Here is a 27,620-nt window from a genome sequence, read left to right on the forward strand (position 1 = left end):
CCTATATCTGTCAATCCCCTTGGTTCTTTCCTCAGGTGTTATTGGCTCTGTTATCATGTCGGTGCGTTGTTTGTGTTACGTGTTTATTGTTTCATTTATTTAGTAAAACACTCCCTGAACTTGCTTCCTGACTCTCAGTGCACTCGTTACATACATGTACAAACGACCTTGACTAACCTGTTCCCCCTCACATTTCACTTGGTACCGGTACCCCCTGTATATAGCCTCATTATTATTATTTTATTGTGTTACTTTTCTTTTTGTATTTATTTTTTAAACTCGTTTTTTTAGTAAATCTTTTCTTAACTCTATTTTCTTAAAACTGCATTGTTGGTTAAGAACTTGTAAGAAAGCATTTCATAGTAAGTTCTACACCTGTTGTATTCGGCGCATGTGACAAATACAATTCGATTTTATTTGAATCTTGGTGGGGAAAACTCCCCAAAAATGTTTTAGATGCATGACAAAGCCACTACACAACACTAAACAATACATTCATTGCACTTTAACGGTGACAAACGGTACCCACAAACTGTTAGGGCCTAAAGCTTTCTTTTCAGCACCACTGAGTGAATCCTTACCACTGCTACACCTGGCTATCAGCGGAGCCTTGTATGGCAGCGAAACAGTTAATTTAGACTTTTTTTAAATATTGCTGATATGGCTGACTTGCTTAAACAAATGTGTTTTTTACTGACAATTGAAATGTACAAACTATGGCATAAGGGAACGATGAGCGTAATAAGAGGCAATCTGTAATTTTGATTAAGACATCAATGAGCGAGCTAAAACGGACGTAGTCAACATAACTATTTGTTCAGCACTTTTTAAATGAACAGCGACAGAATTCAAAACATGAGCCGTCCTTACAGTATTCTCCCTGTACACCAAGTCAGAACCGTAGGATAAATAAAGGTGCCATATAAGCAGACAATAAAAGCTCTTACAATATTCTATGACGACATTTCTCTAAAACAGGCAATATGTGCACCACCAATTCAGAACAGTAGGCGTTAAGTTATGAGGGGGAAAGGGAACAAATTATTAGGGTGAGGCACATGGGCTACTAAAAGCTTACTACGCAACATACACTTAGGTATACTGTAGCTCAGAAATTAATACTATCTCCCTGGCACATTATATAATTTATGCAGCAGCATACAAGACATTGTTGGACTCACATTGTTGTGCTGTATTCACTTGAACAGGAAGGTGGTGCGGCGGTCCTTCTTGTGGGCAAATGTTGTCATCAAACTTTGTCAAAGTCTGGCAACTGGGAACTCGGAAAAGAACAAGGTCGAATCATGACGTCAGTGATATCAAGGTCAGAGCTCTAGAAAGAGGTCCGAGTTCCTGACTTGGAATTTCAAGTTGGATGACCGTTCAAAACGTATTTTCCAAGTCGGAGCGAGTTCCCAGTTGTCTTCAACTGACTGAAGTCTGAGATTTCTCAGTTCCGAGTTTCCAGTTGTTTTGAACGCGGCAGAAGTCATGCTGTATTGACAGCATGGCCAATTTATTCAACCTTTTCTGGCCCATGGTGTAGCATGTGAATGTCTATCTAGCTTGGAAACGAGACCATTAAACTCAGACTTGGACCACACACCCTCTCCACTGAATAGCAGGCTAGTGATTGCTTTGCAACGCTTGCAGTGGGCACCGCTACGTTTTATCTATTATTTCTCTTAATATGTGACCAACCGGCACGATTCGGTCTATGTTGCAACATTTTAAATTATGTTTTTTTTTTTTACATTGGATAAAATTACAGACTCAGTGTTAGAAAATGGTATATCATACACTACAGTTGAAGAACAATGGGAAAGTAATTTGAAAGTTGAAAGTTGTAACCTCACTTTTGAGAAAATGGCCCTTGAATGTTTTGGTAAACCTACTGGAGAGCTCTTCTTTGTCTAAACCCATTCTGCATCATTCACACCCTCTTAAACTTTAGCCCCACCCATCTCTTTAAGGATTCACATGTGAGGCCATGTACTAAACAACCAAAGATTTCAAGACTAAAGGCTGGTTTATACTACGGCTGTGTTCGTAAATTCAATCTGGAGTGCCAGAGTGCGCTAAGAGTGCGCTCTGGGAATTCGTAAACTCAGAGCATTGTCAGATTGTCCATTTGTAAATTCAGAGCGTTTCGCTCTCGGAGCGTTCAGAGCGCACACTGGACGCTCTGGCTGAAGAGTAGGGTTGATCCGAGAGTTCTGATCTAACAACAGCAGTCAAGCACCCAAGCTAACTGACTAACGTTGGCTAGCTACTTCCAGACACAAATGAGAGAACAGCGCACACAATTTTACTGGCCCTAGCAGAGATGGTTAGGCTGTTTTTGTTATCCAGAGCGTTGGTGACTGTAACTGTGCTGCTGGAAACAATTTAATTAGGCTTTTTTGCAGACATTCACTGACACAGGCCATATTCAGTGGGTGTTGAGCGTTTGTAAATTTGTCAGCTATTCTGCACTCTGGCACACCCAGATGAGAGTGCTCTGTCTATCGACAGTTGTTGCAGTAACATCATGAACATTCTATTGAAATGGTTACTTGCATAATCTGGAGATATGCGTTTTATACAACAGCCTTCTGTGTGTTCTCTTTTTGACTCCCGCTGCATATTTGCAATCAAATGGCAGAATGTTCTCCATCTTCTTAGCTATCATACACTAATACCACCGTGCATTCCACTGATTTCAAAACTCAGTCTTCCAGAAAGTGGAGAGCAACGCCTTTTCAGTTCTACTACGTGATATCGTTCAAAAAAACTGCTTAGAAAGTATTACCTACACACACTGACCAGCTCATGTTATAGACAGAAGTGTGCAACATGGCAGACTAATCCAAACTCATCTCTCAGTATGTCCAGCCAATCCATTATCTCAGTCAATCATGGCTAGCGGGAAGGTTCCTGCCTTTTTCCGTGGCTAAACCAACTAGGCTCATAATTTAACAATTTTATTTGTATTTATAGATAGCATTCAAATGTGTTATTAAGGCACGTGAAAGTTCACAGGTTCCAGAAGGCATTTCTGCCCAAAAACACATTTTGATTAATCAAAAAAACATTTACGTTCCATTGGCTCTCCTGTGAAGTAGTGAAGCGCGACATACGCTTAGTTTCCTGAATCGAGTCACACATGACATGGATTGAAAAAAGGATTTGCCAGTAGATTGTCGACTTGATTCATGATGATGAATGCTTGTCTAGCATGCTAGCTAAGATTTTGAAAGCATGATGTTGACATGATTAAAGCTATGGTAGATATCATGTGATTTGACATTTTATCTGTGGCCAATGACTTTGAGCCTTCTTGGATGGGAACTTCTAATGTAAATCTATGGCAGCACCCAAGGGGCTTGAATTTTCAAGCTCTTTCTGTAGAGTTTGTAGTGTTGTAGTGTCCCCATGAGTGACAGAACACTGAGCAAATCACGGCGCAACAAGAGAGCATTACCAACCCCTATGCTCTGTATTGTCCACTGGCTGAGCTAGTGCTTTTCCACAAAGCACTGAGCTAGGCTAAAAAACCTGGATTTTTGGAGCTGCCTTACTGAAGAAAGTAAAAACATGCAAAACAGCTAACAACAAAACAAAATGATGATGGCAAGTACAAGTACATGGGCAGGAGTAATACACGCTCCTCCGACTCAGCGGCTCCGGAGACGTGCTCCAACCACCAACGCTGTCTCATGTGCTCGCAGAAAAATAGATGATGCTGCAGGCAGCATAGAGAAGGAAAATACATGTTTAGAACTGATGAATGTGACCTGATTCAGGAAACTAGGCGTATTTCGCAAGTCACGACTTAACCTCACTAGGGTAGGGGGCACTATTTTCATCTCCGGATGAAAAGCGTGCCCAAAGTAAACTGCCTGCTACTCAGGCCCAGAAGCTAGTATATGCATATAATTGGTAGATTTGGATAGAAAACATTATAAAGTTTCCAAAACTGTTAAAATAATGTCTGAGTATAATAGAACTGATATGGCAGGCGAAAACCTGAGAAAAATCCATCCAGGAAGTGGGATATTTTTATGTTTGTAGTTTTCTTTTGAATGCCATTACAGTATCCATTGACTTAGGACTCAAATTGCACTTCCTATTGCTACCACTAGATGTCAACAGTCTTTAGAAATTGTTTCAGGCTTGTATTCTGAAAAATGAGGGAGTAAGACTACTCAGAATGAGTGGACTCTACAGTGTCCCAGAGGTTTTTCATGCGGGCGACCGAGAGCACGCCTTTCTTGTTTTCCTTTTATATTGACGAACCTATTGTCCGGTTGAAATGTTATTATGACTCAATTTCACTGGATGTTGGTCAGGTGGGACACTACCGTCCCACGTCCCCTAGAGAAGTTAACAGGAGAGCCCTTTCAACATAAAATTTTTTTTGGGATCAAACTCGTATGCCATCTGTGATACGAATACAATTGTTAAATTACGAGCCTTGTTGTTTAAACCACAGAAAAAGAGGCAACCTTCCAACTAGCCATGATTGGCTGAGATAATGTGCGGGCTGGACATGCCTGGACATGCCTGGTCTGCCATAGAAGCTCGTCAGTCTGTGTTGGTAATCCTGTCGAACGCGGCTTTATTTATTTTATAATGTGTAGTGGAGCTGCATACGTGTGGCTCTCCACTTTCTGGAAGATCAAGTTTTGAAATCAGTGGAATTAGAGTATGATAGCTAAAGAGATAGAGGAAACACCTGTCTTCAGATTTCATCTTCAAACTAAGAGCAACCGTTGTATGGCATTCCTGACAGGGAGTCGCGTCCATGCACGATGATGTATACAGGTAAGTGTTAGCTAGCTAATGTCACATTTTCAGATATTACACGTTTTCTAATTTTGACAGAAAGTGGTTTCATTTCAAGCTAATGTTAGCTGGCTGGCTCACTAGCTAATGTTATTATTAATTTCCCAGAGCCGTTTGCTGTTCTAGTTAGAGCCTAATGTTAGCTAGCTAACATTGAACATGGTTGGTTAGCTCCCAGCACTGTGACATTGTTGTTTGACCAGCTAACGTTAGCTGGCTGGCTCGTTAGCTAACGTTATGTAACGTGTGTGATCTTACACTTGTTTACCTAGCTAGGTACATTGTTTCCCTAGCTCGCAAGCTATATGTTTTAAGCTAAAGTGTACTGTTAGCTAGCTAGCTAGATAGCATTAGTTGGCTGGCTTCCCAGAGCCGTGTGCTGTTCTAGTTAGAGCCTAATGTTAGCTAGCTAACATTGAACATGGTTGGTTAGCTCCCAGCACTGTGACAATGTTGGCACTGTTTGTTGTTTAACTAGCTAACATTTGTTGGCTGACTCTTTAGCTAACGTTACATGACACGTGTACAACACCCGTTGAATATGGTCGGTGTCAGTAAATGTCCGCAAAAAAACATAATGCAATTGTTGCCAGCAGAGCTGGTTAGGCTGTGTTCATGTTATCCAAAGGTAAACAAATAATCGGCTAGAGCGTCAAGTGTGCGCTTCGAGAGCGAAACGAGATGGGTGAGGCTTAAGCTTAGGGTGAGGGTGTGAACAATGCTGAATGGGTGTAGACAAAGAAGAGCTCTTCACTAGATAGCAGAACATTCAAAGGCGAAAAGGCCATTTCCTCAAAAGTGAGTTTACAAATTGATCAACTTTCAAAGCAGAATTACTTCCATTTTGTAGCTCTGAGTCTCTACTTTTAAATAATGTAAAAAAAAAACACAATTTCAAATTTTCCTACATAAGACCGAATCCACGTGGTGAGTCTCAAATGATCGCATCGTACAATAATTACATTTAATTATTGAATGTTATCAATGGACACTACTTTGGAAAACCAAAACATACACAGCCTGCCTCTGCTCAACACTTAAACTTAAGTAAGAAATCATTTGGGTGGCTGCTGGGAAAATCTCCCCCACGATAGTCAAGCAATTCCATTCCGTTCCTAATCTAGTCCGGTTGCGGCCTAAACTAGACCTCGTTTCAAAGCTATCAATAAATAATCTTATTTGTATGCCTAGCAATCACAAATTACTTTGTTTTTAGTTAGGGTTATCCACTCGAACGGCCCTCAAACTAGTAATTACTTGTGGCAAACTCATCTATCATCCTGAGCACCCACTTCTCCCACATGGTGACCTCTGACGTCACCTCCTAAGAAAATGTTCTCTATAATAGCATTTTTGGCAATTAAATGCAACAAAACATTATTTTTTTAAAGTGTGGTTTTTTAACTCTATAATTTGTTAACAAGCATGATAGCTGTACTTTTGGTTTATGGTTGACAGAGCTTGTTGGCCAGTAGCCAAATCGGCGTTTCTCAAAGAGTTCAAATCACATGAATGCATCCAACTGGTATTTATGACTTCACAACTGGTAAATTCCCACCTCCCACATGGGAGGCCCAACATAACAATCCTGTCACAACACACACTGCAGGGAACATTGTGAATGCTGAACATTGTAAATGGCATTTAATTTTCCCTCTGTACCAAAACCGAACCTTGACCCCAAAACCGCAATACATACCGAACCGTGGGTTTGGTGAACCATTACACACCTAGTATCTGTAAATACAAAACACTGGAGTCCCTCTCTACCCCCCTGCTGGGTGATTGACAGCTGTCAGTCAAACAGGCCCTTATCTGCCACAATGGTGACTGACAGATAGACATGTGTACTAATAGGAAGGTGAACACAGTACCAATGTATTGACAACCAGGAACACAAACACTTGCCAACAAATACTTGGAAATCCATTTGGCTGATCATTACGACATCAGCAAACAGCATTGCATGAGTAAAAGGATAGCCACCACACAACCTCCTCACAGCACTGGATAGCTAGCTGGTGGTCCATTCCACAGTGAGTGGTGGCTGATTTGGTTGTTGTGGTTTATTAGGTGGATACACCTGAAATCCTCTTGGTTCCAACTTCTGCCCACTCGTCAGAGCAGGGCATTAAATATGGATACTGTGGACAAGCAAAACACATTTTCTATGTTAATTCAACAAAAAATGACATCAAAGAAGATTGAGAGGCGCAGCGCGTGAATAAACCATGAGAGGACTGGAGCCAAGAGAATCAAATCTCAGAGCCCTGGAGCAAAACTGGGAAGGTGCCACCATTTAGGCGTGCACATATCATCTATCAATGCAACTATCCACAAAACTAAATGCTAGGGCCAGGAGTGTGACCTGATCAGGAAAGATTCTGGACCCTCCCTATATGCTATTAGATAACCTACACTGAGACGTTGTGGCCATGGGGTACAGTAGTGTAGTGCATTAGCTTGGCTGCCAACTTGTTGTAGTAACAGTCTGGCATCCAGAATAATATTGCACAAGATCACATACAACACAGAGCATCAATATTGCATACATTCTTGTAATTTCCCATTCTGTAATTTCTTCCAATGTTTATCATTCTGTTTCTCATCCACTGATATATTGTACAGACAGATGTAGGGTCTTAGTTTGACTAGTTTCTCACAGCAGGAAAATAATCATGTTCATTTATTGGACATGGACATTTTTGTAGGGGTTGATGTATTTTTTGTAAGTGGAAATTACACATTTTAGAAGCCTTTTTAAACCTTGCAAACTTGTAGCGTATTCATCTCCTAATGTGCAGGAAATTTCCTGCAACAACAGGGTGATCAAATTAAGATCCTACTTTTGTATATAGAATGGAAAACAAAGCAATAAAACCAGCAGCCCACTCTGATTGATCTCAAAGTATTGTTTACTAAGCTCAGGCAGTTACAGTCTTGGGAACCCATTTCCTTAAAGGTCAAGGCCAATAGCAACCACTAGAACCCACAAGATTAGAACACATACTGTATGTGTTTTACACTGAGTATACCAAATATTAGGAACACCTTGTTAGAGACACTGGAGAAAGCACTTACTATTGGAAAACAAATGGAAGTTGCTCTCGCTGACCTTCATAAACTGCAGAGAGCATCTCAGGGGGCAGGGCTTCACACATTGGCTGAGGCACCAGTACAAAATGTGCAGGAAACCACTGGGGGGTGATGTTGATCTAATTATGGCTCCAGTGGGCATGCTACAAGAGCATCTACATGTCCAGCAAAGGGGCAACGCTTGTTGTCATTCAGCAGCGGCAGGATAGCGTTGAGCAGATGCAGATCGAAGTTCACCAGTATCCATTAACTTTGTACATGATGACTCAGTTGCGTTCAAGGAAAGTGACTGCTACATTGAGAGTGTTAAAACCTCACTGGTGATTGACACTGGAGCAAAAGTGTCACTTTTGAACAAAGCCACTTACGACCCATTCTTCTCACATGTGCCACTGCAGAGGCCAACAGTATCACTCTACAGCTACAACCACTCACCGATCTCAATCACTGCCAGTCTTTTAGAACAACAAAACAACACCGGCCACCCAGTTCTATGTTACAACAGATGGCGCTAACATCCTCTGACTGGACTTATTTCCTGCCCTAGGGTTCAAGCTGTCAGATTCAACTGGTGCACATGTGCATAATTTGCCTACACCAGTGCCTACGGAGTACTTACAACTGTTTGAGGGGCTAGGTCACCTCAGAGGTTGACCATCGGCCTACAGTCAACAAAGCGGTAATCCAGCCATTGCGGAGGGTTCCGCTGACCCTTCGGGAGCCCGTTGACAAGGAACTTGACAACTTCCTGGAGGATGACATCATCGAGCTCATTGACCCCTCGCCATGGGTCTCAAACATGGTCATTACGCCCGAGCAAAATGGCAATCTACGGCTCTGCATGGACCTCAGGGTCGTGAACAAATAAATGATCCCCGACAAGTACCCGCTACCAACCGCTGAGGAGCTCACAACCCATTTTTATGGGTCCACGTTATTCAGCAAACTAGACCTGAGGCAGGGATACCTCCAGGTTCCCCTGCCACATGAGTCGAGATCCCACGGAGTTCATAACATACTGTTCAGGTACAAACGCATGCCATTCAGTCTCAGCTCTGCACCCAGCTCTTTCCAGAATATTATCACTCTTCTCCTGGCAGGCATCCCTGGAGTGTCAATCTATCTGGATGACATTGTGGTGCACGGTGCATCACAAACAGAGCACAATTCTCTCTTGCAGTAGGTGTTTCTTTGAGAACAGAGTCAGAGTCAACACTGAAAAGTCTGTGTTAAGGGGTGTCAGATGTTGAGTTCCTTGGATACAGGCTCTTCAGCCAGGGCATCACCCCCATCCTGTCCCATGTGGATGCCATTTTCACCTTACCTGAGCCTCAGTCAGCAGCACAGCTGGTGTCATTCCTCGGCATTGCACTTACGGTTTCTTCCAAACTATGATGAGACAACAGCACCTCTTCGACGGCTTCGGAAAAAAGACGCACCATAGACATGGACTCGAAATGCTGTGCAGGAGCTTAAAACCTGTTTAGGATGCTGCGAATTTTCGCAGCTTTTTGTTAAAAATTGCGCAAAATTTCAACGTCCTGCTACTCATGGCAGGAATATAGTATATGCATATGATTAGTATGTGTGGATAGAAAACACTCTGAAGTCTCTAAAACTGGTTAAATCATGTCTGTGGCTTTAACAGAACGTGTTTAGGAGTAAAAATCCTGAGGAAAACTGTTCACAAAAAAATAAAATAATAATATCCATCCGCCAGTCTAGTGTATTGTCTACGGCAAGGGAAAATAGATAGAGACCCGTTTACAATGCCTACAGCTTCCACACGATGTCGCCAGTACTGGGATTTCATTGGTAGTTTATCCTTGGTGTGATGACGAATAGGCACTTCCTGTCTTGGGGTCCACCGAAGGAAGTTATGGAAGGGAAAATATGGACGATGATTTCAAGACTTGCTGCTATCGAATACAGATCGCCCCGTGATCAATTTTATTGATTATTAACGTTTATTAATACCTAAAGTTGGTTTACAAAAGTAGTTTGAAGTGATTTGTAAAAGTTTATAGGCAACTTTTAGTAATTTTAGACAATGACGTTGCGTTTTGGAAAGGAGCTTTTTCCTGGATCAGACGGGCTTCATAGATGGACATTTTGGGTATACTTTGACGGATTTAATCGGGAAAAATACCCAATTGTGATGTTTATGGGACATATAGGAGTGCCAACAAAGAAGCTCGTCAAAGGTAATGAATGTTTTATATTTTATTTCTGTGTTTTGTGTAGCGCCGGCTACGCTAATTATTTTGTTTGCGTCTCGTTCAGGTATTTCGGGGGGGGGGGGGGGGGTGCATGCTATCAGATAATAGCTTCTCATGCATTCGCCGAAAAGCATTACAAATCTGGCATGTTGGCTAGATTCACAACGAGTGTAGCTTTAATTGAGTACCCTGCATGTGTGTTTTAATGAAAGTCTGAGTTTTATCGAGTACTACAGTTGGCGCTCTGAAATTTCCGCTGATTTTGGTCCCTGTACAGGGACCGCAGCCGTAACAGGTTAAAACCTATTAGGGATCGCTTATGCATGAATCCCGTTAGCGCGATAGATTTGACAACATCCAGTGAAATTGCAGAGCGCCTAATTCAAACTACAGAAATATAAATATTCAACATTCACAAAAATATAAGTGTAATACATCAAAATAAAGCTTAACTTCTTGTTAATCCTGCCGCTGTGTCAGATTTCAAAAAGGCTTTACGGCGAAAGCACACCATGCGATTATCTGAGGACAGCGCCCCGCATACAAACACATGAAAATAATTTTTCAACCAGGCAGGTGCGACACGAAAATTAGAAATAGCCATATAATTAATGCCTTACGTTTTGTTCAATAAATTTATATCCACAAAATGTCCATTTATTTGGCGCGTTTGATTCAGAAATACACCGGTTCCCACATGACTACAAAGTATCTAATAAGTTATCTGTAAACTTCGTCCAAACATTTCAAACAATGTTCCTAATCCAACCTCAGGTATCCTAAAATGTAAATAATCGATAACATTTAAGACGAGATAAACAGTTTCCAATACCGAAGAAAAATTACACGGAGCGAGCTCCTGTTCATGCGCAACAAAATAAGTTTTGGAAAACACAAAAACACAAAAAATTGTTTCCCTGGATGGATTGTGCTCAGGGTTTTGCCTGCCAAATCAGTTCTGTTACACTCACAGACATTATTTTTAATAGTTTTAGAAACTTCAGAGTGTTTTCTATCCAAATCTACTAAATATATGCATATGGATCCCGCTGGCATGCAAATTAAATCAGAAAGGTTCATTCGCCTGTGGAGGATCATTTCCTGACCTGTCTGTTCACACCTTCACCTCAACACCAGGCTCAGTTCAGGGTCCTTCCACCAGTCAGGCCTCAAATGCCTGCAGTTCCCCTCACACCAGCTGCATCTCGGAACACTGGGAGACCCCAACGGGTCATAGCTCCTCCCTCGAGGCTTAAAGTCTATGTGAATGAGAGTGGGGAGGGGGAAATGTTGTTTTCAGTAATATGGTGTGCTCAGTTGAATATGGTTGCTTTAAGAATGTATCAGGCACGTTGTGCGTGTACAGAGGTGTTAGGATTGGATGAGTGAGTTTTGTACGAGTTGTTAATATGAAGTAAAGACGTTCAGTTTAATTGCACAACAAGCCTCCATGCATTTGTAGCACCCTGTAGATCATCTGTCGGGCAGAGAGAGCGCCCGACAGCTGGTTGTGTGGAGCAGCTTACCTAAGACCGACAGCAGTAGGGGTAGGAAAATGGTAGGGCATTTTTTTCCAAGTTAGGATATCTACCAGTAAATGCTAAGACAAGAATAGGTATGCAATCCAGCTTTTCATGTTTGTAAACTGTGTTTCATTCAGTGAGCAATAAAACTGGCATTTTGTGGCTGTGTTGTACTTCTCCTTCAAGGCACTGTCACACTGGATGTCTATGAGCTCCAGTTGTGTGTCTGGTGGTGCTTTCTCGCTGTCGAAAGACAGGGGGCATGATACAACCTCCAGCTCATTCTCAATCTTACCAAAGTATGCGAAGCGGTGGGAGAACTCAGCATGCAAGTCACTCAATGTGCTACTGTATGTCACAGTGCGGCGCAGCTGTGTGGGCACGTTTAGTGCTGCCAGTTTTGGGAAATGAGCGAGAGACCTGTTGCCTCTTTTGTCTGGAGAACAACATAAGTTTGGCCTTGAACCCTTGCACATTGGAATAGAGTTCATGCAAACAAAAACACCCTTTCCCCGGAGCTTCACGTTTAGATCGTTCAGATGTCCCTGTATGTCCACACCAAAAGCAAAGTCGGCCAGCCAGTCTGTGTTTTGTAACTCAGTCATCAGTTTTACCAACCGTATCCAGGAACGTAACAATCTCCGGTCTCAGCTCCCACACACAGCGGAAGACTTTCCCCAGGCTTAGCCAGCGCACATTTGAGTGATATAAAACATCTTGGTGCTCTGCCTCTGTGTCATTGACCAACTCAATGAGCTGACATTCGTTAAGCCCCCTTGCACGTATAAAGTTCACAACAACTTTGACAACATGTCCGAGCTTCTACACGCTTTTACACAGGGCTTCCTGATGAATGATACAGTGGAGAAATATATATTCCTCAGAGTTTGGACTTTCTTCTTTTACTTGTAATATATTTAGTAGCCCAATGTTCTTACCGGTTAGATTTGGTGATCATTCTGTTGTGACCTTAGTAAGTTACTCCACGGTAGAGATCCATTTTTTCCAAGCAAGCAGACACACTGTCGTATAAGTCTGAGTCGCAAGCAGACACACTGTTGTATAAGTCTGAGTCGCAAGCAGACACACTGTTGTATAAGTCTGAGTCGCAAGCAGACACACTGTTGTATAAGTCTGAGTCGCAAGCAGACACACTGTTGTATAAGTCTGAGTCGCAAGCAGACACACTGTTGTATAAGTCTGAGTCGCAAGCAGACACACTGTTGTATAAGTCTGAGTCGCAAGCAGACACACTGTTGTATAAGTCTGAGTCGCAAGCAGACACACTGTTGTATAAGTCTGAGTCGCAAGCAGACACACTGTCGTATAAGTCTGAGTCGCAAGCAGACACACTGTCGTATAAGTCTGAGTCGCAAGCAGACACACTGTCGTATAAGTCTGAGTCGCAAGCAGACACACTGTTGTATAAGTCTGAGTCGCAAGCAGACACACTGTTGTATAAGTCTGAGTCGCAAGCAGACACACTGTTGTATAAGTCTGAGTCGCAAGCAGACACACTGTTGTATAAGTCTGAGTCGCAAGCAGACACACTGTTGTATAAGTCTGAGTCGCAAGCAGACACACTGTCGTATAAGTCTGAGTCGCAAGCAGACACACTGTTGTATAAGTCTGAGTCGCAAGCAGACACACTGTCGTATAAGTCTGAGTCGCAAGCAGACACACTGTTGTATACATCCTTTGAAAAAAGTTTGCCGTTATAGTTGTAGCATTTTCTGGTCGATTTCATCAGCCAAGCATGATGAAGAAACGGGAGCTATTTCGCCTACAAAAATAATATTTTTGGAAAAAAGGAACATTTGCTATCTAACTGAGAGTCTCCTGAGTGAAAGCATCTGAAGTTCTTCAAAGGTAAATTATTTAATTTGGTTGCTTTTCTTATTTTGGTGAAAATGTTGCCTGCTTCCAGCAGAGCCTAGCATAGCATTATGCCATGATAAACTTACACAAATGCTTGTCTAGCGTTGGCTGTAACACATATTTTGAAAATCTGAGATGACAGTGTTGTTAACAAAAGGCTAAGCTTGTGTTTGAATATATTTCATTCATTTCATTTGCGATTTTCATGAATAGGAAAAGTTTCTAGGGGTATTTATGTCCGCTGCGTTATGCTAATTAGTTTGAGGCTATGATTACGATCCCGGATCCGGGATTGCTAGTTTCAAGATTCAACTATTTTTTTGTTTTTCTATTAAAAAAGGAGTCCTTCTCCCACTTTCTTTTTTTGTTTGTTGCTGTGGTATCATTTTGGTATTAAGCATCGATTTTTCCCCAAACTGGGGTGCGCGTACCCCCAGGGGGTTCCATTTGGGTGAGGTTTTTTTCTCGCCTGAGTAGCCTCATTACACTGCCAAAAATAAAATTAAACCATCTAGTGTTCAGCGAAATAACAACACAATATCAAATACAGGAAGCCTAGTCAAATAATTAACATCCAATCACATTAACCGTTACTCTCACGGGAATTCCACTAACGGTCCGTATGTAACCAAACGTAGCTGCTGCTCATTCTGTTTGCTCGAAAATTGATAAATGGTCCGCGTCCCATACTATTGTGGAGGACTCTTCCTGCTGCTGCGGATATGGCTGTGACAATGCTGGGGGAAAAGGCCAAAAGAACTATACAAACAATGGCTTCAACAAACAACAGTTTCACAACGCATCAGTGACATGGCAGGAGACGCTTTGAAACAATTACTGCTTCGCATACAAGCCAGTGAATTCTATGCCTTACAGCTGGATGAGACAACAGATGTGGCAGGCCTGGCACAGCTCCTGGTATATGTCCATTACGTTTATGGGGGGTCAATTAAGGAAGACATCCTCATCTGCAAACCACTGGAAACCAGGACAGCAGGAGAAGATATTTTTTATGTAATGTATTTTTAATGACATCAAATGGACTTTGGTGGTCAAGATCTGTTGGCATCTGTACTGATGGTGCAAAAGCCATGACAGGGACATATAGTGGAGTGTTAACATGCGTGCAAGCAGTTGTTCCCGACGCCACTTGGGCACACTGCAGCATCCACTGAGGGGCTCTTGCTGCCAAATAAATGCCTGACAGCTAGAAATAATTTTTGGACACTACAGTGAAAATGCTTAACTTTGTTAAAGCAAGGCCCCTGAACTTTCGTGTATTTTCTGGACTATGCAATGATATGGGCTGCGACCATGTAACGATTTTACAACATACAGAGGAGCGCTGGTTATCAAGGGGCAAAGTATTGACACGTTTTTTAAAATTGAGAGACGAGCTTAAAGTTTTCTTTACTGACCATAATTGTCACTTGTCTGACCGCTTGCATGATGACGAGTTTCTCACAATACTGGCCTATCCGGGTGATGTTATTTCTCGCCTGAATGATCTGAATCTAGGATTACAGGGACTCTCCACAACTATATTCTATGTGCGGGACAAAATTGAGGCTATGTTTAAGAAGTTCTCGGTCTGCATTAACAAGGACAACACAGGTATTTCCTTCATTGTATGATTTTTTTGTGTGCAAATTAACTCAAGCTTACAGACAATGTCAAAGGTTTCAGAGTGGGTGGCAAGGAATGTTAGCTCTAAATATTTCTAAAACTAAAAGCATTTTATTTTGAACAAAACACTCACTAAACCCTAAACTGCAACTAAATGTTGAAAAAAATGATGTGGAAATTGAGCAAGTTGAGATGGCCAAACTGCTTGGAGTAACACTAGAGTGTAAACTGTCATGGTCAAAACATATTGATGCAGTAGTACCTAAGATGGGGAGAAGTCTGTCTATAATAAACTATCAACAAGGTTTGCCGCACCTTGACTACTGTTCAGTCGTGTGGTTGGGTGCCACAAAAAAAGACTTTGCAATTGGCTCAGAACAGGGCAGCACGGCTTGACCTTGGATGTACACAGAGAGCTAATATTAATAATATGCATGTCAATCTCTCCTGGCTCAAAGTGGAGGAGAGACTGACTTCATCACTACTTGTATTTATGAGAGGTATTGACATGTTAAATGCACCGAGATGTCTGTCTAAACTTCTGTCACACAGTTTGGACACCCATGCATTACCCACAAGAAATGCCACAAGAGGTCTCTTCACAGTCCCCAAGTCCAGAACAGACGAGGCACACAGAGTCATGACTACATGGAGCTCTATTCCACCTCAAGAAACTGACGCAAGCAGTAAAATTAGATTTAAAAGACAGATAAAAAAAACACCTTATGGAACAGCGGGGAATGTGAAGCTACACAAACATTGGCACATACACATGCATACACACACACACACACACACACACGATAACATACGCACTATACAGTCGTGGCCAAAGGTTTTGAGAATGACACAAATATAAATTTTCACAAAGTCTGCTGCCTCAGTTTGTATTATGTCAATTTGCATATACTCCAGAATGTTATGAAGAGTGATCAGATGAATTGCAATTAATTGCAAAGTCCCTCTTTGCCATGCAAATTAACTGAATCCCAAATAAACATTTCCACTGCATTTCAGCCCTGCCACAAAAGGACCAGCTGACATCATGTCAGTGATTCTCTCGTTAACACAGGTGTGAACGTTGACAAGGACAAGGCTGGAGATCTCTGTGTCATGCTGATTGAGTTTGAATAACAGACTGGAAGCTTCAAAATGAGAGTGGTGCTTGGAATCATTGCTCTTCCTCTGTCAACCATGGTTATCTGCAAGGAAACACGTGTCATCATCATTGCTTTGCACAAAAAGGGCTTCACAGGCAAGGATATTGCTGCTAATAAGATTGCACCTAAATCATTAACCTGTGGTGAGAAAAAAATTATTGATTATGATTATATTATTGTTTGTGCCCTGGTCCTATAAGAGCACTTCCCACGAGCCGGGTTGTGACAAAAACTCACACACATTCTTATGTTTGATAAATGTATCATATAGTGTGTGTGTGGCAGGCTAACAATGATGGGAGTGTGCAGACCCTGGTGCTAGAGGGGGTATGCAGCTGGAGGTTGAATGTTTGAATGGGTACGGGACTATAAAAAGTTTGGGAACCACTGCTCTAGAGAATTTCGCAGAAAATAGCACGTCACTCCTTTCTTTGCTGTTACAGTCAATCTATCCAAATCAATGTAAAACACAGGAAATGCTCATTTAAAAGATGGCTAGTCCTTATTAGCCTGGTTCTGCATGGAATGCAGGCACATTATGAGACACAGGCCGGGTCAATTATCCAGTTAAAGTCAGAAGTTTACATACACTTAGGTTGGAGTCAATAAAACTAGTTTTTCAACCACTCCACACATTTCTTGTTAACAAACTATAGTTTTGGCAAGTCGGTTTGGAAATCTACTTTGTGCCTGACACAAGTAATTTTTCCAACAATTGTTTACAGACAGATTATTTCACTTAGAATTCACTGTATCACAATTCCAGTGGGTCAGAATATTACATACACTAAGTTGACTGTGCCTTTAAACAGCTTGGACAATTCCAGAAAATTATGTCATGGCTTTAGAAGCTTCTGAAAGGCTAATTGACATAATTTGAGTCAATTGGACATGTACCTGTGGATGTATTTCAAGGCCTACCTTCAAACTCGGTGCCTCTTTGCTTGACATCATGGGAAAATCAAAAGAAATCAGCCAAGACCTCAGAAAAAAAATTGTAGACCTCCACAAGTCTGGTTCATCCTTGGAAGCAATTTCCAAACACCTGATGGTACCACGTTCATCTGTACAAACAATAGTACGCAAGTATAAACACCATGGGACCACGCAGCCGTCATACCACTCAGGAAGGAGATTCGCTCGGTCTCCTAGAGATGAACGTACTTTGGTGCGAAAAGTGCAAATCAATCCCAGAACAACAGCAAATTACCTTGTGAAGATGCTGGAGGAAACAGGTAACAAGTATCTATATCCACAGTAAAACGAGTCCTATATCGACATAACCTGACAGACCGCTCAGCAAGGAAGAAGCCACTGCTCCAAAACCGCCATAAAAAAGCCAGACTACGGTTTGCAACTGCATATGGGGACAAAGATCATACTTTTTGGAGAAATGTCCTCTGGTCTCTTGAAACAAAAATAGAACTGTTTGGCCATAATGACCATTGTTATGTTTGGAGGAAAAAAGGGGAGGCTTTCAAGCCGAAGAACACCATTCCAAAGGTGAAGAATGGGGGTGGCAGCATCATGTTGAGGGGGTGATTCGCTGCAGGAGGGACTGATGCATGTCACAAAATAGATGGCATCATGAGGCAAGAAAATTATGTGGGTATATTGAAGCAACATCTAAAGACATAAGTCAGGAAGTTAAAGCTTGGTCGCAAATGGGTCTTCCAAATGGACAATGACCCCAAGCATACTTCCAAAGTTGTGGCAAAATGGCTTAAGGACAACAAAGTCAAGGTATTGGAGTGGCCATCACAAAGCCCTGACCTCGATCCTATAGAAAATTTGTGGGCAGAACTGAACAACGTTTGATCCAAGTTAAACTATTTAAAGGCAATGCTACCAAATACTAATTGAGTGTATGTAACTTCTAACCTATTGGAAATGTGATGAAAGAAATAAAAGCTGAAATAAATCATTCTCTCTACTATTATTCTGACATTTCACATTCTTAAAATAAAGTGGTGATCCTAACTGACCTAAGACATGGAATTTTTACTAGGATTAAATGTCAGGAATTGTGAAAAACTGAGTTTAAATGTATTTGCCTAAAGTGTATGTAAAACCTCCAACTTCAACTGTATGTATTATTTATTTTAAACAAAAATAGTGCGACCAAATAATGTGCTAGTGCCACCAACAGAAAACGTTTTTGAAAAAGTTTGTGTAGAAACCTGAAGAGATCTGGGCTGTTTAAATCCCGGCTCAGCTAAGTGTATTACTAAATGGACTGGAGCTGTACGTTTCCCCTCCTGTTTTGGCTCGGGGGGACAATTGAGAGAGAATTTTGTATGAGTCAGCCCTGGAAATAACATCCTGATGATTGTGACCTGCAGAAAAGGTGCATTAACAAAGATCAGGCAGAACCCGCTGCAATCCCGTTAATAAAATGTGCCTGTTTCTCCTTTATGTCCTAATTTCTCTCCTTTCACTATCAAGCCTTTGATTCTGGGAGCTCTGCCTACACAGTCCTTGCAGTCCTTATACTGTAGATACACACGCCCACGTATGTACGCTGCAGCTGTTTTTACTGCTGCAAAGGCAGACACACACAGCGAAACAGTCACAAACAGAAACAGTGATATAAACACTAACACATGCCAACAGTAAATAATCCATCTGTCTTTGTAAAATCACTGAATAATAACAAATCTGAAATGTACTGAAATGTAAGGAGTTTGACTGTGTTGTCTGACATGTTGTTTTATGTGAGTGTGTCTGTGAGACAGCTTTCTTCCTGCCAGAGATGACTATGATGGCGCCAACAGAGATGTCGCCTCGCTTCGCGTTCTAAGGTGCATCAAAGCTGGGACTGAGAGATTGAAAAACAAGCTTCTATCTCAAGGCCATCAGACTGTTAAATAGCCACCACTAACTCAGAGAGGCTGCTGCCTAAACTGGAAACTTTAATAAATGGATCCCTAGTCACTTTAAACAATAACACTTTAAATAATAGCACTTTAATAATGTTTACATATCTTACTTTACCCATATCACATGTATATACTGTATTGTATATAATCTACTGCACCTTGCCTATGCCGCTCGGCCATCGGTCATCCATATATTTATATGTACATATTTTCATTCACCCCTTTAGATGTGTGTGTATTAGGTAGTTGCTGGGGAATTGTTAGATTACTTGTTAGATTTGTGTTTAGTAGGTAGTTGTGGGAGTTGTTAGATATTACTGCACTGCTGGAACGAGAAGCACAAGCATTTCGCTACACTCGCATTAACATCTGCTAACCATGTGTATGTGACCAATAAAATGTCATTTTGATTCATTATTTTTTATTTTTTTGAGTTAGTGGGTGAGAGATTAGGAGAGCTAAGCTGGAGAGGAGGTGGGCTGTTGGACCGTGGCGTGGGAGAGCCCCAGGGAGCAATGGGAGCAGCTCTGCACTTAACCTGTTTTCCTGACAGCCAACATGTAGCCTGGTCTCTGGGAGCCGATAGAGCCTACAGTCTAGAGTGAGGCAAGGGCCCTGTGAGACAGACAGGCAGGCGGGCTGGGCATATGGCCAGTGGGAGAAAACACATGTACTGGAGTATGGCAGAATGCATGAAATCCACTGTGCCAGCTCACCCACTTAACCCTTCTGTTGCATTGTCAGTATTTCTAATGCCAGGAAGCCTCTCACTGGCTCTTGTGCTAAAACTCTAAATGGATTTTACTTGCCTTTTAGAGATATGACGAGGCCCTCTCGTCTCCTCCCCACCCTGCTCAATTAATCATACCCAGGCACTACTCTTGTCCCACACTCCAGCTTCACACCAGCCCTCTAATTTTCCCTCCATGATTCACTAGCCTAGCCATGGCCCCTATGCATAAGCTACTGACAGCGCTAACCCCGCTAACACACAGCCCAGTGCATCACTCACACATTGACTACTCAGCTAAAGGATGTTAATGGTAGCGAGTCCGTGGACAGACAGACTGGGGCAGAGGGTTTACTGACCTGGCACAGTGCCCAGGTCAACTGCTCAGCAGCTGATGGACTCTGACGAGCAGCGTTATGGGCCTCACGCAGGCGAAGGGGAGTGGAGCATGGCACTTCCACCGCCCTGAGTAGGAGAGGATGCTGCTTCCACCGCCCTGACATCAGCTATAGGCAGGCTGGTGGACACATACACTGCCCATGGTTATGTAACAGAAGGAATAATGTGGTGTGAGATTATCACTTGGTTTGATGGCTACATCCTTTTTGCTGATCTGCTTCCACTTGGTGTAGTAGCTCCCTTAGTCATGGAACACCAAGGTGAAAGGCTACCATTAGCCTTCAACAGACCTCATAATGTAGTTCTGAGTTCAGGTTTTATCGTGGTCTAGCATGGTGCTGAAAGTAACGCATAATGTTAGCTTTTCAATAATTATCTACACGTGACAAGTGTGTATATGTGGCTATTTTGGGACTATCTGATGTGCTGACAGGGCTGTATCAGTGCAGTGGGCAGAGACTAAGTTGCGTGTTGCTCTCTTGCCTTCCTCCTCTTTGCCCACCAATGCACCTCTACAACAGATGGAGGGCTCAACACATCAAAGAGTCACTACCATGCCATACTGGCACTGTTGGCATCACCCTAGCAACTGTCAGCACAAACATGGTCAGTGTGCCCAGGGGAAAGAAATCCTTGTCAACTACCTATAATCATCATCTCCAGCACCAAACCAGTGTCTACATATTTCTCTGTGACATCACATGGTAGGATTGAAAGTAAGTTATTTTAAAAGGAAGGTAGGTATTTTAATTTTTTTAAAGGAAGGTATTTGCTTTCTCTCCACATCACCACAAATCTCAAAGTTTGAATATCTTTTAACTTTATATATTTTTCTACAAAACTTAGAAATGTGGACTCTGGTATTGTGGTTGGGATAATGAAAATGAGGTTGAAAAGTGTTGGAGTTGGCCTTTAACAGCTGACGAGAAATCTGCACAACCAAAATGTATATGGTAAAGCCTGAACCCCAGCACTCCACTTGCTCCCCAGCTAGATCCATAACACACACACACACACACACACACACACACACACACACACACACACACACACACACACACACACACACACACACACACACACACACACACACACACACACACACACACCCTCCAATCATATCACATCCAGGGCATTGCGCATGCAGAGGGATGCCTCTGAATGAATCCATGTGTGTAAATGTCATCAGTAAATGTCAATAGCTTTTTTGGGGCCAGGCCTGAGGACATGGAGGCTCAGTATATGACCCACACCTACCTTCATTTCCTGCCCCTTCATCCATTCTTCATCTGCTCAAAAGAAATCCTCTGCTTAGCGTGATGAATTAAACAACATATTCAGCAGAGAGATGGAGGATTTTAGACAAAGACAGAGTAGAACAGAGGACGTTTTGTGAGCATAGGACTGCAGTTATCTACAAAGGGACATAAGGGAAACTGCTGTGGGCAGGTATCGTGAAAATTAATTTTCATGTATAAGGTACGCAATCCTAATTGTCGAGGTGCAGGCTGAGGAAATGTACATTTTCAAGAAATAATTTGTTTCAGAGCAAGAGTGTGTCACTACATCCTATGTCTCATGAAAAGAAAAGCAGTGGAAGATTGGTGCCAAAGAGGATGACTGCAATTTTACGATCCCGTAACCAATTGTGCTATTGTGTATGTTTTTTCAAGTTATTTGTAACTTATTTGGTACATCATTTTTCTGTCACTGTGTCTTATGACCGAAAAGAGCTTCTAGATATCAGGACAGCAATTACTCACCCCATACTGGAGGAAAACTTTTTTTTCTTCAACGAGTCAGACGGGAAGGATTTACTTCAGACGCCCGACAAGGCCCTCATCGCCGTCATTCACAGGAGAAGGAGATGGAGGTATCGGGGACAAAGGTCCGAGTGCCTTGTAAGTGCCTTGTATACGACGCCGAGAGGGTAATCTACCTTTACCATAGGTCCTGTTAGCCAACTTACAATCAATCAATAATAAAATAGATGGAACTACGATCATGTATATCCTGCCAACGGAACATTAAAAACTGTAACATCTTATGTTTCACAGAGTCGTGGCTGAACGACATGAATACAGCTGGTGGGTTTTAAGCTTTTTAGGCAGGATAGAATAGCGTCCTCTGGTAAGACAAGGGGTGGCGGTCTATGTATATTTGTAAACAACAGCTGGTGCATGAAATATAAGGAAGTCTCAAGGTTTTGTTCGTCTGAGGTAGAGTATCTCATGATAAGCTGTAGAACACACTATTTACTAAGAGAGTTTTCATCTGTATTTTTCGTAGTTGTCTATATACCACCACAAACCGACACTGGCACTAAGACCGCACTCAATGAGCTGTATACAGCCATAAACAAACAGGAATACGATCATCCAGAGACGTAGCTCCTAGTGAACGGGGACCAGCATGTTAAATTTGCAACCAGAGGGAAAATAACTCTAGACCACCTTTGCTCCAAACATAGAGATGCGTACAAAGCTCTCCCTCTCCCTCCACTTGGCATATCTGACCATAATTCTATCCTCCTGATTCCTGCTTACAAGCAAAAACTAAAGCAGGAAGCACCAGTGACACAGTCAATAAGAAAGTGGTCAGATGAAGCAGATGCTAAGCTACAGGACAGTTTTGCTAGCGCAGACTGGAATATGTTCAGGGATTCTTCTGATGGCATTGAGGAGTACACCACAACAGTCACTGGCTTCATCAATACGTGCATCGATGACGTCATCCCCACAGTGACCGTACGCACATACCCCAACCAGAGGCCATGGACTACAGGCAACATCCACACTGAGCTAAAGGGTAGAGCTGCCACTTTCAAGGAGTGGCACTCTAACCTGGAAGCTTACAAGAAATCCTGCTATGCCCTCCGACGAACCCTCAGACAGGCAAAGCGTCAATACAGCACTAAACCTGAATCGTACTACCCCGGCTCCGACGCTCGTCGGATGTGTCAGGGCTTGCAAACTATTAGAGACTACAAAGGGAAGCACAGCCGTGAGGTGCCAAGTGACACGAGTCTACCAGATGAGCTAAATTACTTCTATGCTCGCTTCGAGGCAAGTAACACTGAACCATGCATGAGAGCATCAACTGTTAAGGATGACTGTGTGATCACGCTCTCCGTAGACGATGTGAGTAAGACCATTAAACAGGTCATCATTCACAAGGCCGCAGGACCAGACCGATTACCAGGACGTGTAGTCCGAGCATGTGCTGACCAACTGGCAATTGTCTTCACTGCCATTGTCAACCTGTCCCTGACTGAGTATGTAATACATACATTTTTCCAGGAGACCACCATAGTCCCTGTGCCCAAGAACACTAAGGTAACCTGCCTACATCTGTAGCCATGAAGTGGTTCGATAGGCTGGTCATGGCTCACAACAACGCCATTATCCCAGAAACCCTAGACACACCCCAATTTGCATACTGCCCCAAAAGATACACAGATGATGCAATCTCTATTGCACTCAACACCTATGTGAGAATGCTATTCATTGACTACAGCTAAGCATTCAGCACCATAATGCCCTCAAAGCTCATCACTAAGCTAAGGACCCTGGGACTAAACACCTCCCTCTGCGACTGTTTCCTGGACTTCCTGACGGGCCGTCCCCAGGTGGTAAGGGAAGGTAACAGCACATCCTCCATGCTGATCCTCAACATGGGGGCCCCTCAGGGGTGTGTGCTCAGTCCCCTCCTGTACTCCCTGTTCACTCATGACTGCATGACCAGGCACGACTCCAACACCATCATCAAGTTTGCCAATGACACAACAGTGATAAGTCTGATCACCAACAACGATGAGACAGCCTAGAGGGAGGAGGTCAGAGACCTGGCCGTGTGGTGCCAGGACAACAACCTCTCCCTCAATGTGATCAAGACAAAGGAGATGAGTGTGGACTAAAGGAAAAGGAGGACCGAGCACACCCCCATTCTCATCGACGGGGCTGTAGCGGAGCAGGTTAAGAGCTTCAAGTTACTTGGTGTCCACATCACCAACAAACTATCATGGTCCAAACACACTAAGACAGTCGTGAAGAGGGCACAACAAAGCCTATTACCCCTCAGGAGACTGAAAAGATTTGGCATGGGTCCTTAGATCCTCAAAATATTCTACAGCTGCACTATCGAGAGTACTGGTTGCATCACTGCCTGGTATGGCATCTTCTCTGCCTCTGACGGCCCAGTACATCACTGGGGCCAAGCTTCCTGCCATCCAGGACCTCTATTCCAGGCGGAGTCAGAGGAAAGCACTAAATATTGTCAGAGACTCCAGCCACCCTAGTCATAGACTGTTCTCTCTGCTACTGCATGGCAAGTGGTACCGGAGTGCCAAGTCAAGGTCCAAAAGGCTTCTTAATAGCTTCTACACCCAAGCCAAAACACTCCTGAACAGCTAATCAAAGGAATAACCAGAACCCTCTTTTACGCAGCTGCTACTCTCTGTTTATTATCTATGCATAGTCACTTTAACTCTACCTATATGTACATATTACCTCAATTACCTTGACTAACTGGTGCCCCCTCACATTGACTCTGTGCCAGTACCCCTGTATATAGCCTCACTATTGTTATTTTGTTGCTGCTGTTTAATTATTACTTATATTTTCTATTTTTTCCAGAACACTTTTTTCTTCTTAAAAATGTTAAAGCATTGTTGGTTAAGGGCTTGTAAGTAAGATCCCAGAGAAGGACAAGCAAAGGCTCAATGTGGTGGCTTAATTGTATGGAAGCCATACAGTGGGGCAAAAAAGTATTTAGTCAGCCACCAATTGTGCAAGTTCTACCACTTAAAAAGACGAGAGGCCTGTAATTTTCATCATAGGTACACTTCAACTATGACAGACAAAATGAGGGAAAAAAAATCCAGAAAATCACATTGTAGGATTTGTAATGAATTTATTTGCAAATTATGGTGGAAAATAAGTATTTGTCAATAACAAAAGTTTCTCAATACTTTGTTATATACCCTTTGTTGGCAATGACAGAGGTCAAACATTTTCTGTAAGTCTTCAGAAGGTTTTCACACACTGTTGCTGGTATTTTGGCCCATTCCTCCATGCAGATCTCCTCTAGAGCAGTGATGTTTTGGGGCTGTTGCTGGGCAACACGGACTTTCAACTCCTCCAAAGATTTTATATGGGGTGGACATCTGGAGACTGGCTAGGCCACTCCAGGACCTTGAAATGCTTCTTACGAAGCCACTCCTTCGTTGCCCGGGCGGTGTGTTTGGGATCATTGTCATGCTGAAAGACCCAGCCACGTTTCATCTTCAATGCCCTTGCTGATGGAAGGAGGTTTTCACTCAAAATCTCACGATACATGGCCCCATTCATTCTTTCCTTTAAACGGATCAGTCGTCCTGGTCCCTTTGCAGAAAAACAGCCCCAAAGCATGATGTTTCCACCCCCATGCTTCACAGTAGGTATGGTGTTCTTTGGATGCAACTCAGCATTCTTTGTCTTCCAAACACAACGAGTTGAGTTATATTCTGGTTTCATCTGACCATATGACATTCTCCCAATCTTCTTCTGGATAATCCAAATGCTCTCTAGCAAACTTCAGATGGGCCTGGACATGTACTGGCTTAAGCAGGGGGACATGTCTGGCACTGCAGGATTTGAGTCCCTGGCGGCGTAGTGTGTTACTGATGGTAGGCTGTTTTACTTTGGTCCCAGCTCTCTGCAGGTCATTCACTAGGTCCCCCCGTGTGGTTCTGGGATTTTTGCTCACCGTTCTTGTGATCATTTTGACCCCACGGGGTGAGATCTTGCGTGGAGCCCCAGATCGAGGGAGATTATCAGTGGTCTTGTATATCTTCCATTTCCTAATAATTGCTCACACAGTTGATTTCTTCAAACCAAGCTGCTTACCTATTGCAGATTCAGTCTTCCCATTCTGGTGCAAGTCTACCATTTTGTTTCTGGTGTCCTTTGACAGCTCTTTGGTCTTGGCAATAGTGTAGTTTGGAGTGTGACTGTTTGAGGTTGTGGACAGGTGTCTTTTATACTGATAACAAGTTCAAACAGGTGCCATTAATACAGGTAACGAGTGGAGGACAGAGGAGCCTCTTAATTCAATATAGGAGGCGCTATTTTAATTTTTGGATGAAAAACGTTCCCGTTTTAAACAAGATATTTTGTCACGAAAAGATGCTCGACTATGCATATAATTGACAGCTTTGGAAAGAAAACACTCTGACGTTTCCAAAACTGCAAAGATATTGTCTGTGAGTGCCACAGAGCTGATGTTACAGGCGAAACCCAGATAAAAATCCAATCAGGAAGTGACGCATTTTTTGAAACCGCCTCATGCCAATGACTCCTTATATGGCTGTGAATTAGCTACGAATGAGCTTACGTTTTCCCCAAGGTGTCTACAGCATTGTGACATCTTTTTAGGCATTTCCCTTGAACAATGGCTGTAAGGGACCATATATGGCAGGTGGTCACATGTTGTCTCCCGCAGAAAACCTTGCGTAAAATACTGAGGTAGTCATTTTTCCAATCGCTTCTTATGAGAAACTAACTGCCTCGACGGATATATTATCGAATACATATGTTAAAAACACCTTGAGGATGGATCCTAAACAACGTTTGCCGTGTTTCTGTTGATATTATGGAGCAAATTTTGAAAACAGTATGGCGTTAGTATGGCGTTATAGTTGTAGCATTTTCCGGTCGATTTCTCAGCCATGCATGATGAAGAAACGGGAGCTATTTCGCCTACAAAAATAATATTTTTGGAAAAAAGGAACATTTGCTATCTAACTGGGAGTCTCCTGAGTGAAAGTATCTGAAGTTCTTCAAAGGTAAATTATTTAATTTGGTTGCTTTTCTTATTTTGGTGAAAATGTTGCCTGCTGCCAGCAGAGCCTAGCATAGCATTATGCCATGATAAACTTACACAAATGCTTGTCTAGCGTTGGCTGTAACGCACATTTTGAAAATCTGAGATGACAGTGTTGTTAACAAAAGGCTAAGCTTGTGTTTGAATATATTTCATTCATTTCATGAATAGGAAAAGTTGCGTTATGGTAATGCGCTTGAGGCTATGATTACGCTCCCGGATACGGGATTGCTAGTCGCAAGAAGTTAAAGAAGAAGTTACAGGTCTGTGAGAGCCAGAAATCTTGCTTGTTTGTTATTGACCAAATACTTATTTTCCACCATAATTTGCAAATAAATTCATAAAAAATCCTACAATGTGATTTTCTGGATTTTTTTCTAATTTTGTCTGTCATAGTTGAAGTGTACCTATGATGAAAATTA

General features: G+C 42.4%; 1 protein-coding gene across 1 annotated transcript in view; it reads right to left on the reverse strand.

The window, feature by feature from the left end:
• Positions 1-27,620, reverse strand: part of LOC139371046 (testis-expressed protein 264 homolog) — a 157,591-nt gene that overhangs the window by 85,906 nt on the left and 44,065 nt on the right. The gene's annotated exons all lie outside the window — the stretch shown is intronic.

This window comes from Oncorhynchus clarkii, chromosome 17 (assembly GCF_045791955.1).
Source record: "Oncorhynchus clarkii lewisi isolate Uvic-CL-2024 chromosome 17, UVic_Ocla_1.0, whole genome shotgun sequence".
Lineage (NCBI taxonomy): Eukaryota > Metazoa > Chordata > Actinopteri > Salmoniformes > Salmonidae > Oncorhynchus > Oncorhynchus clarkii.